Raw genomic sequence first — 15,852 nt, 5'->3', positions numbered from 1 at the left:
GTGACTCAACACTCAAGGTACTAGCAGTCCTAGGATTCAATATGGCATTGATATTGCCAGTAGCAATCAGTGTAGGGAGATCAGTGTAATCTATAGTGTATTGCTTGTTCGTTGCTCTAGTTCACTTTCCATTACCTATATATATAACACTTTGAGATGAACAATGATCAAGTTTCACATAACACTGACATATCCTAACATTGGTGGGCAGTGAGAAGGATGTCATAAATGAACACAACATAACAGGTGTAGGTACTTTGTCAATACCCTAATGTATTATATGAAATATATAGTATGGGCAACTTCTGGACAATGAACACCAATGTAAGGTGACATTAGATGAACCTTGGGTGTGACCTAGTTCTCAATGTGACAGGGTTTGTGTACATTTTGTGGGGTGCAGAAGGCCCTTGTATTTACACCACTGGCTAAAAAATAACACATGGCCATCATCACTTTGGATCAGCTGGTGAGAGACTACAGTCAAGAAACACACTGATGAATGTATTAACCCTTCCAAAGTCACACATATATAACACATGATTAACCCAAATAATTGTGTTTGGCATATGTGCCCAAATGATTATAATCCACAATACAGAATCATTGCAATTTTTGTTTAATGTGTTGAAAAATAATATATCTCTGACATTTATCTTGTGTGTCCAATCTTTAACAAGATTAATGGGTGTGTGACAGTGATTGCTGCCAGGACACAGCTCCTCTCCCCACGAAATAGTCCAGATATTCCTGGCGGATCTGACGGGCCCTGTGTGATGCCAATGCTGACCGTCCAACTTCCATTGACGTCATGGACTCCACTTGGTTAGAAGGTTGGGCCTCTCCACTTGTACCTGGCATAGCAGGGTCAGTATCCAGTTGCTGCAATACATAATTTTGTGCATTCCTGCGTAGGAAGTTGTGCAAAATGCAGCAACACAAGACCACATTATCCACTTTGTACAGTGCCAGGTTTATGGACGTCAGGAATATCCGGAACCGGTTGGCCATTATCCCGAAGGCATTCTCCACAACTCTGCGAGCTCTGGACAACCGGTAGTTGTAAATCCTTTGGTCTGGGGTGAGGTTCCTCTGAGGGTAGGGCTTCATGAGATGCTCCCCAAGCGCAAAAGCCTCATCTGCGATAAACACAAAGCTCATACCCTCAACAGTTTTCTCCCTGGATGGCAGGTTCAGAGTGCCGTTCTTTAGACGACGAGCGAACTCCGTCTGATCAATAACTCCCCCATCCGAATTGCGGCCATTTTTGCCAATATCCAAAAAAATAAACTCATAGTTTGCATTAACTATGGCTAGCATGACTATACTAAAAAAACCTTTATAATTATAATAAAATGTGCCGGAATTCGGAGGGGGGACAATGCGGACGTGCTTCCCATCAATAGCACCCCCACAATTGGGAAAATTCCACTTCTCCAGAAATTGATCAGAAATCTCCAGCCATTGCTCTGCGTTTGAAGGAAACTGTGGGGAAAAAATAAAAAAAAAAAAAAAAAATAAAATTAGTGCTTGAGCACATCACATTATTAATTACACACACAGTTGTCTGTTAAATGCTTATGCAACTTGCTAAAAAAATATACAACAGGAAGGCAAAGGTTTGGATATGGGGATGTAACATCTACATACATTTCTTTTCAACCTCCTATTGTTCTTATATTGTAAAGGGCCATACACACTAGAAGATTCTCTGAAGACTTTTTCGTGCAGATTTAACTTTTCTATGTAGTGCAAGGGCCTACCAGATTGCATAGGATTTGAAAGTGTTTGTTGGACCTCATATTATTTGGTTTTGGTAAATCGGAAGGATAAATTGTTCTGACAATCTTCTAGTGTGTATGGCCCATTATACTCACCAGCTAGAGCTGAGATTTACAAACTACGGCCCTCCAGCTGTTGCAGAACTACACATCCCATGAGGCCTTGTAATTCTCTGACATTCACAGACATGACTAGGCATGATGGAAATTGAAGTTCGTGAACAACTGGTGGGCCATAGTTTGAAGACCTCTGAACTTGAGCTTTGGTATATGCTGACTTTGAGATTTAGCATGTGGGTGGGGGATGGGTAAGTAAAACTGGGCATTTATACATCAATTAGGGCTTGTGGTCAGTGAAGGTTTTAACATCATTACATAAACATACAGAATCATAGGTGGGAATGGATGGACTGATGTATTTTAGATAAATCATTAACTAGGTACTAAAACATTGGCCAAGGAATAATTGTTTGAGGGAAAGCAATAAAATGACCCAAATTCAAAATACTGTTAACAGGCAATGCGTTTAGGGACACATAGGAGAGAATGGTGGGGTGGTTAGTGAGTAATTTTACAAATGGTTAAAGATAATCTACATCTTTACTACTATGTGCATGCGGACAGAGGGTAGTTTACAAATAATGGCCTGTGTCAATTGCTGTACATCCAAAAACATCATAATTCAGGTGAAACTAGTAATACATGTAATGTAATGTAAAAAATCAAACATACCTTGATATAGTCCTTCTGCAAGACCTTGATGATGGCAGAGCAGGTCTCAGGGATGATGACTCCAAGAGCTTGGGGGGAGATGCCTGTGGTGAACTTCAGATCCTGCAGGCTTCTCCCTGTTGCAAGATACCTCAACGTCGCAATTAACCTTTGCTCAGGAGTAATTGCAAGCCGCATACAAGTATCCTGCTTCAGAATATAGGGGGACACCAGGGCAAGAAGACGGTAAAAGATGGGATCCGTCATCCTCAAATAATTCCTGAAGTCATCAGGATTATTTTCCTGGAGCTCCCTCAGCAAGGACATATGAGAAAATTGATCACGGTTAAGCAACCAATTTTTCGTCCAGGAGGTCCGCTTCTTCTTCCTATTGCTCGTACGTCGTCTCAGAGCCAAAACTCCAACACTAACGACAGCAACGGACGAATTCACGGTCGCCATAATAAATTCTCGAACGATGTCTCGGAAAATAGCGAAATGTCGTCAACCAAACAAATGCTACCGAAATCAGCGCGAGATGCCCAGAAGGGTCACGGCCAAACACTCACTTCCTCTTTTGTAGCGGCGAACGTGCGTGGAACGTAGTGACGTCATTTTCTGTCGGAAGACAAATGTCCTGGGCAAGTTTGGAGCACTTTTCAACAGACTAACAACAAACACACCAGCCGCGAACATTTGCAGGACGTTCCGTCGGCCGACGATCGGTACGTGTGTACGGGGCTTTATATAGACAGGTGTGTGGCTTTCCTAATCAAGTCCAATTAGTATACTCAAACACAGCTGGACTCAAATAAAGGTGTAGAACCATCTCAAGGATGATCAGAAGAAATGGAAAGCACCTGAGTTAAATATATGAGTGTCACAGCAAAGGGTCTGAATACTTAGGACCATGTGATATTTCAGTTTTTCTTTTTTAATAAATCTGCAACAATGTCAACATTTCTGTGTTTTTCTGTCAGTATGGGGAGCTGTGTGTACATTCATGAGGAAGAAGAATGAACTTAAATGATTTTAGCAAATGGCTGCAATATAACAGAGTGAAAAATTTAAGGGGGTCTGAATACTTTCCGTACCCACTGTATATATATATATATATATATATATATATATATATATATATATATACATACACATACACACACACACACACCCCCTCAATAGAAACACCAAACTAAAATTCATCGGCCATGCCATAGAGCCTATATTGATATTGTCAAAAATGTGCACAGCGTATGCGCAGGGAGAAGGAGCTCACAGGCCCACAAATGAAAATAAATACATAGTTACAAAGTTACATAGTTTGTGAGGTTGAAAAAATACATCAGTCCATCCAGTTCAACCTATGATGTGTGTGTGTGTTTGCTGTTAACCGTACATTGTATACCCCTGTATGTTGTGGTCTTTAAGGTGCCCATCTAATAGTTTTTTGAAACTATTGATACTCCCTGCTGAGACCACTGCTTGTGGAAGAGAATTCCACATCCTTACTGCTCGGACAGTGAAGAACCCCTTACGTATTTTAAGGTTAAACCGTTTTTCCTCTAGTTTTAGTGAGTGGCCACGTGTCTTATTGTAATACCAATAGACCGTAAGTGGAAGACAAAGTTCAAAAAACATATAGCTACCAAGAATCATCTCTGGTTAGAGCTACATGTCAAACAGGAGGAGTATATTCATATAAAGGAAACACACTGTTCAGCATCCATGCTGACAGCAAGCTGCCCCCCCCCCCCCCCAGCTCCCGGGGTGAAATTGGCTTGTGATATTGAGATACAGTTGGAAGACTTACTAGGTTTATAAGTTTATCTGTTTACTGTACATATATGGAGTTCCTCTGCAACTATTTAACCAATAATATCTATCGGTGCCTCTCCTGAGGAAGCAAGTTTTTTTTATCTCACGAAACGCGTAGAGAAAACCTGCACAGATCACCCATTTCTATGGAAGGTTTTCAACCTCGTGTTAATGCGGTTCACTTATGTACCTTGATTGTTGGCAACTATATACGACAAAATGTTCTTAATGTATGGAATATGTTTTGACGTGGAACAATAAATTATTTTGTAGATTTGACATAATTTCTGGGGTGTGAGTCGTTAAAGCCCCGTGGGCAATGAACTGTGTTTGCTCCTACAAACATGGCCTACTTGCCCCAAATGGCAACACTCATCTCTGAAATGCAAGTCTTCTCCTTTCCGGAATCAGGTGAACCGACAGTCCGTTTCATCATCCCCCCCCCCATCAAAACAGCAGAGCTTTGCACCAAACTTCGCCGGCTCCTTGGAAAGGCCACGGGCCAAAGTTGGCTTTTAATTAAAATGCATATTCTTTAATTAAAGGCAGCGTAACACATGAAGGGCACTCACTGAAATACGATATGTGACATAGTCATTACCCCGCTGTTAATTACTAATTAATGAAGCTATTTCAATTAATGGCCTTCCTGCTGTCATTGCGGGTCTGACAGGCCTCCTAGCTGTGAGTCAGAAAAGAATTTGCGGGATGTCAGGGCATCGCTGGAATGCCACAGAATGGGCCCGCATTGAATATTCATGCGCCGAGGCTGCAGTTCTTTTCAATTAAACATAATAGAGACAATCCTTTTGTCAAACGTACAAATCAAACGCATGTCAGGAAGGGGTCCTTTGTAACGACAAGAAGAATGTAGCCCCAGGCTTTCTCTTCCAAAACTGTGAAATGGGGAGAAATGAGAGGGAGAGGTGGCGCAGACTGCAAGCTCTTTGGTCAAGACAACTTTAATCTCCTGGGGTGGTGCTGGGAAATATTAAAGCGCAACTCTAGACCGTAAGATCAATCAAGGTGCTGCGAACACCATCCAGGACCCCCTGATGCTGCTTAACTGATCTTTAAAGTCGTTTTTTCGTTGTACTTGGCATCCTGCCTCGTTGTATACAGTTTTCTAATGCTGAAGTTTAGTTTTGGCAGTTATTACAGCTTGGACCAAGGTAACTACTGTATGCATATGACATACCACATAAGCAGTCCATTGACCAATGGAAGAAGGGCACATGGCAGGCTTCCATGGCCATAGCTTCCCATTGGTAGCAGCATTCTCACTCTTCAACAGGAAGTGCCATTACTGGTAGAATCTCCAGCTTGGACCAATAGACTTACAGTACATTGTCAAACGTATTGGGACACCTGCCTTTGCGTTCACATGAACTTTAATGGCATCCCAGTCTTAGTCTTCCATTGGTCATAGGACTGCATATCAAATATGGCACATACATACACTATATTGTCAAAACTATTGACCGTGCATAGGGTTCAATATGGAGTTGGCCCACCCTTTGCAGCTAGAACAGCTTCAACACTTCTGGGAAGGCTGTCCACAAGGTTTAGGAGTGTGTCTATGGGAATGTTGGAGCAGTATTCCAGAAAGCAATTGGGAGGTCAGGCACTGATGTTGAACCAGAAGGCCTGGCTCACAGTCTCTGCTCTAATTCATCCCCAAGGTTTTCTATCGGGTTGAGGTCAGGACTCTGTGCAGGCCAGTCAAGTTCCTCCAGCCCAAACTCGCTCATCCATGTCTTTATGGACCTTGCATTGTGTACTGGTCCAAATCATTTGGTGGAGGGGGGGATTATGGTGTGGGGTTGTTTTTCAGGGGTTGGGCTTGGTCCCTTAGTTTCAGTGAAGGGAACTCTTAAGGTGTCAGCATACCAAGACCTTTTGGACAATTTCATGCACCCAACTTTGTGGGAACAGTTTGCGGATGGCCCCTTCCTGTTCCCACATGACTGCACACCAGGGCACAAAGCAAGGTCCATAAAGACATGGATGAGTGAGTTTGGGGTGGGGAAAGTTGACTGGCCTGCACAGAGTCATGACCTCAACCCACTAGAACACCTTTGGGATGAATTAGAGAGGAGAGCTGCAAGCCTGGCCTTCTTTCCAACATCAGTGCCTGACCTCACAAATATGCTTCTAGAACAGGGGTGGGCAAATTTTTTGACTCGAGGGCCGCAATGGGTTCATATATTGGACCCTGGGCCCGGACCAAGAGTAGATGGACGGTGTGTAGATGCAGTTATGCCAGGGGGCCCCCTTTCAATGCAGATATGCCAGCGTGCCCCCTTTCAATTCAGATATGCCAGGGCCTCCCCGCGAGACCAGTGCACTTACCTCAGGCAGCGCTTCTCTTCAGTCCCCCCGGCGTCGTCTCGAGTCCTCAGTCCTCCCGCCTCCTCCTCGGCCAATAGCATAGGGTTTGCCTTTCGGGTCATCCTGCTTCCTGATTGGCCAATAGGAAGATCCGTGTGACAATAGCAAATTTTCATTCGCTATTGTCACACAATGGGCGGGCTCGGGGCGCACTGCTCTGTGCGCCCCGGCCGCCACTGCCAAAGTTCCTCAGGCGGCCCGGTACCGTTTGATCCACGGTACCGGTCCGCGGGTTGGGGAACACTGCGCGCTCCGCAGGCTGGATTAAAAGGTCCGCCGGGCCGTATACGGCCCACAGGCCGTAGTTTGCCCATTCCTGTTCTAGAAGAATGGTCAAACATTCCCATAGACACACTCCTAAACCTTGTGGACAGCCTTTCCAGAAGAGTTGATGCTTTTAAAGCTGCAAAGGGTGGGCCAACTCAATATTGAACGCTACGGACGGTCAATACATTTGACAATATAGTGTATGTATGTGCCATATCCGATATGCAGTCCACTGACCAATGTAAGAAGGGCACATGGGAGGCTGACAATGCTGCTACAAATTATAAGCCGTGGGTTAGCATTGTCATTCTGCAACAGGAAGTGCTTTTAGTGGAAGGATCTCAAGCTTGGACCAATGTAAGTAGTTATGTGCCATGCCCGATAAGCAGTCCAATGATCATTGGAAGATGGTAGGCTGACACCGCTGCTACAAACTGGATTCCTGGCTGTAACCACGTATGTGCCATAGCTATGGGTTCCAAGTGAAAGCTGGAAATCACTGTGGTAGGCACCATTAGTACAATGATCTCGACTAGCTTCCGGGTCCCATGCCAAGCGCCTGCTCTGCTACATTGTGAACACAGGAAATCGCAATCTCAGCACGGGCGCCATTCAGGGAACACTTTGCATTTTCTCAAATTATACAAGGTGGTAACGTGGAGGGCTGACACCACAGTCTCCACGTTGTCCAATCAGAGAGCACTTTGCAATAATTGAGAGAATGTCAAAGGGCACCCGTGCCAAGCTGACGACTTCCTGTGTTTACATTACACTATGGCAGAGAACCCAGAAGCCAGCAGCAATCACTGAAGTAGCGGTGCCTACTACAGTGGTTTCCAGCTTTCATGGGTATCTCACAGGTATGGCACATTCATTCTTACATTGGTCCAATCTGGAGATCCTGCCACAGGCGGACAATGCCAAACCACAGCCTCCCAATGCATAGCAGTGTTGTCAGCTGGGCATTTGCATTCCTACTGTTGGCCATTGACTGCTTATCAGGTACATCAGGCTTGTTGGTAGCCTTTTATCAGGGAACACAAGGCTGCTATTGCTGCTCCAGCTTTCTAAAAATGCTAGGCATCTGGCTGTCATGCTGATCCTCTGGCTAGTTAATAGAGGTTAGCTTAAGACAAATTTAGTTTTGGATTGAGTAGATTGTTTGTGTATTTACATGCCAAAGGATTGAGGTAATTAATTAATTCTTGTGACTACAAGTCCACCCCTGCAATGGTAAAAGTTTATAAAGGAGGAAGAGGAGCGGACACAATGGCAATTCTACAGCCTCTGTAACACTGATCTTCCTCCTTTAGGCTTGTTTGGACGTCTTGTCCAAATACAAGCAGCTTAAGTACCGGAATGTGATCTGGTATCAGCCTCTTGTAGGGCTAGAATGTGACAGGAAAAATCAACACAAGAAGCCAATCAGTTCATGTATTGACAAGAAGCATGCTGATAGGTGAGAGAAGAGTGACTTTAGAGAGAAGAGATGACCTTATCATTGTGATGCTTCCCATTTCACTGTCCAATCCCAAGCTGGGGGCTCGTCCGGGATGGCCTAGTCCCAGAGGAATTGGGCTGAATGATGCTAGCCATCAGACTGGCAGAAAAAAGTATTGCAGTGGAAATCTCTGAATTGAAGGTGAATATTGCAGCAGTCGTTTATTTTTGCCTTATCCTCTAATCCAGTGGTCCTCAGGGCCCACTAACAGGCCAGGTTTGCAAGATAACTGAAATAGATCCCAGGTGATATAATTTGCTGCTCAGTGATTGCATTACTCTAGTCTGCATCTCCCCAAGGTAATACTTAAAATCTGGCCTGTTAGTGGGCCCTGAGGACCGGAGTTGAGGACCACTGCTCTAATCGACTAGTCATTTTTATTTGGTTTGGGTTTAAGTGACACTTTAGACTCCCCCTGTTCTATTTCCAACAGAAATACTCATTTGAAAGCTGTCTTTCCTATATTTGATTACTATTATTATTTTTTACAACATGGTACAATAAGTGGGAAATCTTGCCTCCCTTGCAAAGCTTTTAATTGCTGTCTGTGTCGCTACTGAAGATTTTCTGGCATCACCAGGAGAGGAAGGGAGGAAAAAGTCCTTTTAATGTAGCCACAGCTGAAGAAATAATTTAAACATCGTTTAGGTGTAAAGTTGCCTATACAGTGTATGTTACATGTATGTATGTGATGGTTTGGGCAAACTTTCCCTCCGACTCATACATTGCCTCTTATCAAAAACAAATTTCAAATCCAGAGAGCGGCACGTGCGTAGATGCCCGAAGCTGAAAGAGACGGGAGCAGATGATGGCAGCTTCAAGGTCACTCAGCAGAATTTCCCCTGCAGAAGTAGCAGGAATCAGGCTGAGCCTATGAATTGCACCACGTTGCAGGTGGAGGGTAAACAGCGGCCGCGATCCCCTGTAGAAACACAAGGCTTTCAGAGCCAGGCGGCTGCCGCTCAACATCTGTTCAACGCGCCATTCCTCCTCACTCATTCCGCAAACCACCGTCCACATTTATTGCCCAACCACCAGCCGCTCTTCTCCTCCTGGTCAGTGCCAAGCTGTATATGGGATGCAGGAGAGGACCCTACAGACGGTTCAGGGTCCAAGTGACAGGACAAGAGGGAGAGTGAAATACTTAACACCATCTGTCCACTTGGCACAGAGCAGAGGCCTTTGGGAGGGAGCCATAGGCTTACATTAGCTCATCCTCAGAGCCACTGTCTCTTCCATACGGCAGGCAAGAGCACAGCCATATGGAGTCAGATCTTAGTGGTGACTGGAGGGCAGAGATGCACCTCCGTCTGTAATCTGCAACAACCAGGGTATAGAAAAGCACAAAATATAAATCTGTGTCACATCATAGACCTCCCACTGAGGAGACAATACAGGAACGGGATGACCTCAGTCTATAGAGTCTTACTAGGATCCTGTATACCTCAGTACCTAGGGCCCCTACTAGGAGCCCGTATACCTCAGTACCTAGTGCCTTACTAGGAGCCCGTATACCTCAGTACCTAGGGCCTTACTAGGAGCCGTATACCTCAGTACCTAGGGCCTTAGTAGGAGTCCGTATACCTCAGTACCTAGGGCCTTAGTAAGAGCCCGTATACCTCAGTCCATAGGAATGGGATACTCAAACTATGGCCCTCCAGCTGTTGCAGAACTACACATCCCATGAGGCATTGTAAAACTCTGACATTCACAGTCATGACAAGGCATGATGGGAATTGTAGTTCCTGAACAACTGGAGGGCCATAGTTTAAAGACCCCTGCCATAGGGTCTTAAAAAAAGCTTGTATATCTCAGTGCATAGTCTTACTATGAGCCTGTAGACCTAAAGACCTAGGGTCTTACTAAGAGCCCTTATACCTCAGTCCATAGGGTCTTACTTAATGCCCATATAACTCAATACTTAGGACCTTAGTAAGAGCCCGTATACCTCAGTCCATACAGTCTTACTAGGAGCCTGTATACCCAAGAACCTATGGTCTTACTAGGATCCCATATACCTCAGTACTTAGAGCCTTACACCTCAGTCCATATAGTCTTACTATGAGCCAGTATACCAAAGAACCTAGAGTCTTACTAAGAGCCCATATGCCTCAGCACCTAGGGCCTTACTAAGAGCCCGTATTCCTCAATACCTAAGGCCTTACTAAGAGCCCGTATTCCTCAATATCTAGGGTCATACTAAGAGCCCATATTCCTCAGGTCATAGAGTCTTACTAAGAGCATGTATACCTCAGTCCATGGAGTCTTATTAGGAGCCTGTATACCTCAGTACCTAGGGCCTTACTAAGAGCTCATATATCCAAGTCCATAGAGTCTTACTGAGGGCTCATATACCTCAGTATATAGAGTCTTTCTAAGGGCCCGTATACCTCAGTCCATAGGGTCTTACTAAGCTTGTATACCTCAGCCCATAGGGTCTTACTAAGAGCCCGTATACCTCAATCCATAGGGTCTTACTAAGAGCCCGTATACCTCAGTCCATAGGGTCTTACTAAGAGCCCGTGGAACCGGTGTTGGATTTTTACGGATGTCAGGAACAGGCCAATGAAAGTCAGCGCCATCTAGTGGCCATAATACAGTATTCTCCTGGTTCACTCTATGAAGAACATTTAACCTTCAGAGTAAGGCTGGCCATACATTATACAATTTTGTTATTCAATTTCCTTTAGATTTACCTTCAACTATGTAATGCAAGGTCCTGCCTGATTGCATACACAATGAGAGTCTTTAGGTTTGACCTCATATTACATGGTTTAAATGAAAATTTGAATAATGTATGGCCAGCCTATAGCCTAACAACACTTGATTTTGCCCCCGTTCGTACAAAACGAATATCTCTGCACAGTTTTTATAAGTACACAATTGAGAGCTACTGTAATTTTTTACCTGAAAGTAATCATTTATAAGTGACCTTGACATTAGGTCTGCTTCTGTGCAGCACAAATTATAAAAAGAAAAAGGGGACTTTAAAAAATTAGCATGCAATGATAATATAACTTATATTAATTTATTAACTTTCAATTTTCATGTAATATATATATATATATATATATATATATATATATATATATATATATAAAAAAAAAACTAAACATTTTAAAAAGTAATCTGTTCCCCTTTAAAAACAATGACATAACTTTTAAAACTTTATAAGGGTTTTAATACATTTGCAATAAATTGGCAGTTGCACACGTCTGTGCTTATATCTGGCATAAACAGACCTTTCTAGTGTAAAATAAATTAGAATATAAAAAAAAATGGCTCATATTTAGCTTCTGCCTTTAACCTTAATATTTTTGGAACATTTGAAACATCTTCATGTGGAAGCTTTATTGCAGGTACAGACCCTGGGGTAGCAATAAAGCAATGGGGTATTATCTCCAAAGGCTTTAAACTCTATAATAGCGATCGACTGATATCGGGTTTTTTTAGTACCGATATTTTGGTCATCGAATATCGGCCGAAATTTTCAGACATTTAAAAAAATTATAATTATTTTTTTTTTTTTCACAGGTACTCTGGACTCCTCTGCACTTAAAAGCATTCAAGTTTGGCTGTTTTGAATGCTCGCATTTTTTTTTAATTTGCCGCCGAATACCCGGAAGTGAGGTCATGAGGGTTTTTTACATGGAGACCCGATCAGAGCCGAATAAGTCTTTGATCGGGTCTTCTCTTCGGCGGCTGTGCAGGTAGGATGCCTGGGTCTCCTGACCCACGGGAAGGCGGCGGGAGGGGGGGGGGGGGGTTGACGTCCCCTCCTGCTCCTTGTAATGACAGCCGAGTGGCTTCTCAGCCGCATCGGTTGTCATTTCAAGACAGCCGGGCATCGGCTATGGATGCCGGTACCGGGGTGATGCCTCTAGCTGCAGGCATCACACCGGTACAGCACTTTCCCCGAAATATTGGTAACCTCCGGGGCAGATTCCGATATATAGGGAAAAGTGCATATCGGCCTCCGATAATCGGTCGATCCCTACTCTAAAATGGTTGTGTCGTTTGGGGCCTCCTTTGAGGTATAATTCATCTTCAGTTATCAACCATAGAATTCATAGAGTTAACTGCTGCTAAGATTAGTCCAATTGGGGGATCATTGGATCAAATGCCCCTTGCATTGGTGGGAACCAAGCCCCACTTACGTTGGTGGCCAGAACATCACTTTTGTTTGCTCTGCCAAGTGTGTTTGACCTAGAACTACAACCCCAATTCCATAAAAGTTGGGACGCTGTATAAAATCTACATAAAAAACAGAATGCAATGATTTGATTTGAATTTCATAAACCCATTCACAATAGAAAACAGAGAACGTATCAAAGGTTTAAGCTAAGAAAATGTACCATTTTACCCACTTCAGCTCAGGAAGGTTTTGCCCCTTCGTGGCCAGGGTGTTTTGTGCTATTCAGTACTTTGCTACTTTAACCAAGTGACATCCGGAAGGTTTACCCCCCTTAATGACCAGGCCAATTTTTGCTTTTTGGCACTGCACTACTTTAACCACTTAAGGATGGAGCCTATTTCTGACATTTGTGGTTTAAAAAAGTAAAAGAAAACAAAATTTTGAATACTTTAATTGCTATTAAAAGGAATGTATGAACAATATAGGCCATGTGGGACTTTAAGTGAGACACCAGCAGGAAATGCCCAGCGTCTCCATCCCTGTATCAGAAAAACTGAAAGTTGAAAGGATTAAAAGAGGTGCATGGAGCATTTCATGCACCTCTTTTAATCCTTTCAACTTTTAGTTTTATTAGAAGGAATGTAAACATCTCTTGTATTAGAAATAAACATGACAGGGCCCCTTTTTTTGGAGGAGATCTGGGGTCAAAAAGACCTAAGATTTCTCATTTACAATTAAAAAAAAAAAAAAAAAAAAAGTCATGTTACTTTTTCTATAAAAAAAAAAAAAAATGGCCATTTAAGGCCGTTAGACGGAAGTGACCTTTGGCGTCAGTCCAGTCCTCCAGGGGCATAGAGTCGAGTGGGGGCCATCTTGCCCTCCCTCGACTTCCTGCCCATCACTCCACAGAATCAGATCGTTTTCGCTGCTGACGGCTCCGGTTAGCAAGGAAAACTAAAGGGAAGCCGCGGGAGTGGGGGGTGGGGGATGGGCACCTCTCTCGCTGCCCATAAAAAAAGTGATCCTGTGGCGAATCCTCCACTGGGACCACTTTTATGTGAAAGAGGATCGCCTGCTGTACAAAAAATACCGGGGTTATGGCAGCTATCTGCTGCCATAACCCTGGTATAACGTCATGTACAGTGGGTGGTCCAAAAGTGGTTAACTGATAGTTGCGCAGTCATGCAGCGCTGTACCCAAACTCAATTTAAATAATTTTTTCCCCATAAATAGAGCTTCCTTTTTGGTGTTATTTGATCACCACTGGGGTTTTTTATTTTTTTTTCGCTACAAACAAAAAATGTTTTTTACTTTCTGCTATAAAAACGTATCCAAAAAAAAATCAAAATGTCTTCATAAATTTAGGCCAATATGTATTCTGCTACATATTTTGGGTACAGAAAATCCCCAATAAGTGTATATTGGTTTACGCAAAAGTTATAGCGTCTATAAACTATGGTGTATATATATACTGGAATTATTTTTTTTTATACTAGTAATGGCAGCAATCAGCGGTGTATAGTGGGACTGCAACAGTATAGTGGACAATCTGACACTTTTTGGGGACCAGTGACACAAATATGCAGTCACTGTACTGACACTGGCTGGGAAGGGGTTAAACATCTAGGGTGATCAAAGGGTTAACTGTGTGCCTAGCCATTGTTTATGTGTACTTTGTGGTGCTTTTACTAAGAGACGTGCTGGACTTTATTCCCTGCTTTGCAGATAAACAAACATTGACAGAGCTCTATCCTGTCTTCCTCCTCGCTGGTCAGCGGCGCTCATCCACTGGCCGGCACCCCCTGGATCTGCTTGTGCTTTGACTAATCACAGCAAAGCCGGCACACCCCCCTACCCAGAAAATCTCACTCTAAATATATATATATATATATATATATATATATATATATATATATATATATATATATATATATATATATATACATACATACACATACAGTGGGTACGGAAAGTATTCAGACCCCCTAAAATTTTTCACTCTTTGTTATATTGCAGCCATTTGCTAAAATAATTTAAGTTCATTCTTCTTCCTCATGAATGTACACATAGCACCCCATACTGACAGAAAAACACAGAATTGTTGACATTGTTGCAGATTTATTAAAAATGAAAAACTGAAATATCACATGGTCCTAAGTATTCAGACCCTTTGCTCAGTATTTAGTAGAAGCCCCCTTTTGATCTAATACAGCCAGGAGTCTTTTTGGGAAAGATGCAACAAGTCTTTCACACCTGGATTTGGGGTTCCTCTGCCATTCCTCCTTGCAGATCCTCTCCAGTTCTGTCAGGTTGGATGGTAAACGTTGGTGGACAGCCATTTTTAGGTCTCTCCAGAGATGCTCAATTGGGTTTAAGTCAGGGCTCTGGCTGGGCCATTCAAGAACAGTCACGGAGTTGTTGTGAAGCCACTCCTTCGTTATTTTAGCTGTGTGCTTAGGGTCATTGTCTTGTTGGAAGGTAAACCTTCGGCCCAGTCTGAGGTCCAGAGCACTCTGGAGAAGGTTTTTGTCCAGGATATCCCTGTACTTGGCCGCATTCATCTTTCCCTCGATTGCAACCAGTTGTCCTGTCCCTGCAGCTGAAAAACACCCCCACAGCATGATGCTGCCACCACCATGCTTCACTGTTGGGACTGTATTGGACAGGTGATGAGCAGTGCCTGGTTTTCTCCACACATACCGCTTAGAATTAAGGCCAAAAAGTTCTATTTTGGTCTCATCAGACCAGAGAATCTTATTTCTCACCATCTTGGAGTCCTTCAGGTGTTTTTTTAGCAAACTCCATGCGGGCTTTCATGTGTCTTACACTGAGGAGAGGCTTCCGTCGGGCCCCTCTCCCATAAAGCCCCGACTGGTGGAGGGCTGCAGTGATGGTTGACTTTCTACAACTTTCTCCCATCTCCTGACTGCATCTCTGGAGCTCAGCCACAGTGATCTTTGGGTTCTTCTTTACCTCTCTCACCAAGGCTCTTCTCCCCCGATAGCTCAGTTTGGCCGGACGGCCAGCTCTAGGAAGGGTTCTGGTCGTCCCAAACGTCTTCCATTTGAGGATTATGGAGGCCACTGTGCTCTTAGGAACCTTAAGTGCAGCAGAAATCTTTTTGTAACCTTGGCCAGATCTGTGCCTTGCCACAATTCTGGCTCTGAGCTCTTCAGGCAGTTCCCTTTGACCTCATGATTCTCATTTGCTCTGACATGCATTGTGATCTGGAAGGTCTTATATAGACAGGT

This window comes from Pelophylax lessonae (genome assembly GCF_965119305.1).
Source record: "Pelophylax lessonae genome assembly, chromosome: 11".
NCBI classification, from domain to species: domain Eukaryota; kingdom Metazoa; phylum Chordata; class Amphibia; order Anura; family Ranidae; genus Pelophylax; species Pelophylax lessonae.
This window is presented reverse-complemented; position numbering follows the sequence as displayed.